At 31.2% G+C, this 2,908-nt stretch overlaps 1 long non-coding RNA gene across 1 annotated transcript; it reads right to left on the reverse strand.

The window, feature by feature from the left end:
* Positions 1 to 392: 392 nt before the first annotated feature.
* On the reverse strand, positions 393 to 1,818 carry LOC129946737 (uncharacterized). The gene is made up of 4 exons (XR_008781637.1): positions 1,684 to 1,818; positions 1,068 to 1,619; positions 715 to 997; positions 393 to 649 (listed from the first exon to the last, which is right to left on the reverse strand). It is a non-coding gene; the product is annotated as an uncharacterized LOC129946737 (long non-coding RNA).
* Positions 1,819 to 2,908: the final 1,090 nt, after the last annotated feature.

The raw sequence follows: 2,908 nt of genomic DNA on the forward strand, positions 1-2,908 counted from the left end.
CTTAGCCGATTCCACCCCTGATTACGAATCTAAACTTCGATTTTAGCTACATGTGCTCAAACTGAAGAACACCATTTCTCAACATTATTTTTTTATTTATTCAATGTACTACAAGATGAAAAGTACGAAACAAATTTAAGCGAAATATTAAAAAAATATTGTAGATTTGGAAATCATCACATTTTTTTTGAAAAAAAAACTACTTCATGAATTTAGTGAGCCTAAAAAAGCCTTAAATGTATGTATGTATATTATGTCACTAATTATAAATTTGAGTACCGAATGGAATTTAAAAACATATTTGAAATAATTTCATTGTATTTAAAAAAATATATAAACATGATTAACAAACCAGGAAGTCTACATGTTTAATGATTCAAATTATTTAAAAAAAAAAAAAAGAATACAATATTATTATTAATGATTTTCAATTAATGTAAAATTGAATATGGATATAAGCTAAACAAATTGTTTTTATCCATATGCTCATCATTGCCAACAAAAAGGAGACATTTAACATTTTGAACTAATAGATAGAAATGGTATGTGATGTTAGTGCTGATGAGTTAGTGTGATCTTAGTGCGAAGTTTTAAGTTCGCTATTGCTTGATATAGAACCCTCCAGCTGTGATGATTCTCATCGTATCAGCTGAAAGAAGATTTTTAATTATAAAATAAATTATCTCAAGCAAAAACATAATACTTTTCACTTACTCTCTGTTGTTAATCATTAAGCTTTTAGTGCCAGATCAAGATTGGATAGTCCAGGCTCTGGAAAAATCTTAACAACCTCAGAATCTGGCATTTTCAAAAAGAACTGATAAATAGAAAAAGGCGACGTTTTTTCTTCGTCCAGCCAAATACCATCGCCAGCAGATTTTCCGAACTTGTCTCCTTCTTCGTTGGTAACAAGAGGCAGAATTGAAATAAAGATATTGACGCATTGAAAGCAATAAATCATGAATGAAGGAAGGTATTTCAATTGAATTCCAGAGACCTACAATTTAAATTAGAAAAAGCGAAAATTTAGATAGTTCTTATTTTATTATTTATAAACACATCCTCACCAACTACATCACAGAGTTCGCCAAAAAATGTAAAAGGAAGATATTCAAATGTGCATTTCTGCAAAAAAGAACATAGTGAATCAGATCAATTGTCCAATCCTCGGTGGTAGGTACTGTCTTGAAAAACTGACTGTAGATTAAATTAACTATTGTTTACATGATCAGGAAGGACTTGCATACATTGCGATCTTTCGCCTATCCGTAGCTGGCTGAAAGAAGTGCTTTGCATTGCAAAGATGGTGGCACATTACGTGAATGTGCTACTGCTTTCACACGCTGCAATTAATTCAACTTGTATTTGTATTTGGCTTGGCTATAAATGACCACCAAGTAAAGAGATTCCTCAACTTTATAACAACTCTCGACTTGTATATCCATCTCGTCAAGTGAAGCATGTCGGATAGGTTGCAAAACAAAGCTTTTCAGACTTCTGCGACATCGCTGGAGTCGCCCCTTCTTATTCCTACAAGGTTTAAAATGAGGATATAAGCCATCAGAATAGAGCGATTTGATTGCCAGGAACAAAGTCTTGTTGAGAAGTGTAATTTTTTACTAAAAAACAAAACAAAACAATATTCATATAATTCGAGTTAAAAATTAATATGAACACATTTACCTTCAATTTGTACCTATTCACTCCACAATAAATATGTCGGCGTTGCTGGCTTCCTACTCGGGGCTTTCACTTCCACTTTTATTGTTGCAACGTAATCCTTGGTTTCTTCTTTATCCGAGGATCAAATTAAATTCATTAAATTCATTATACATATATTTTTATTTCAATAAATTAATATTTTGTTTTACCTTCATTTGCATTATTGATACTGAATTTTCTTTTGTTTACATTTTCGTAGAATTGTCAAAATACTCACCTCGCTGTTGATTTGTCAAAACTTGACATTACTCAAATTGGGCCACGTTCGCATTACAGTTCTAGGGTGCGCTTATACTTTCAGCACGATTTTTTCTGTTTTTAGTGAAATTTTCCATAAAATACATGGAATTTGTGTGCCAAAAGCATTCAAATATTATTTTTAGCACAGTTTTCACTAAAAAGAATGTGTAAAATTCATTTTTCTAAAAATATTGCATTCATTTTTCAATTTTTGAATTCAACGGATTTCTTTTTTGAACGTCTGAGTTCACCTCATATTGTTTTCCCCCGTAATTGTGCAAACTTCACCAAAAGCCCATAACAACTACATAGAATCTGGATTTTCCCATAAGAAATGCACGGGAGAACTAACACATGCTTATGCTAACGGGCAAAATTCTCTAAATTTAGTTTGTAGGCCGAAAGAGAGCAAACCCATTAAGTCGGGACTCTAGATAATATATTTCCTCTATGCGTTTAGTCCTCAGGCCCATCATCCCATCAGGCCCATCAAATTGCTTCATTTTGAAAGTTTTATGGCCGCGTTCAAAAACGAAACAATCCTAACCAATAGAATTTGTAGCGCTGACATGGTCTTAAATTGGAAGATTTGTACAGCTTTTTAATTTCAATCCAAATTAATGTTGTAAATGTATATTAAATTAAATGAAATTGATCAAATACATATTTTATGATTTATTAGTTAACCATAGGAATAAGCTCAATGTAGTAAGTCCTTGGAAAATGACAACTTGGATTAAGTGAAAATTTCAGGAAAAAGTATTTTTTTATTATGTTTCTGAAGTGGGTACATAATTCATTCTATAATTCGGAAATTGTTTGGTCTATTTTGGTGGTGGTATTTTAATTGGAAACAAAAATCATATAAAGTATCTCATCATTTTTAAAATTTTTAATAATCTTAAAATTATGAAATTTGTAGTACCTATTTAAAATATGCTATGAA

Source organism: Eupeodes corollae, chromosome 2 (assembly GCF_945859685.1).
Source record: "Eupeodes corollae chromosome 2, idEupCoro1.1, whole genome shotgun sequence".
NCBI classification, from domain to species: domain Eukaryota; kingdom Metazoa; phylum Arthropoda; class Insecta; order Diptera; family Syrphidae; genus Eupeodes; species Eupeodes corollae.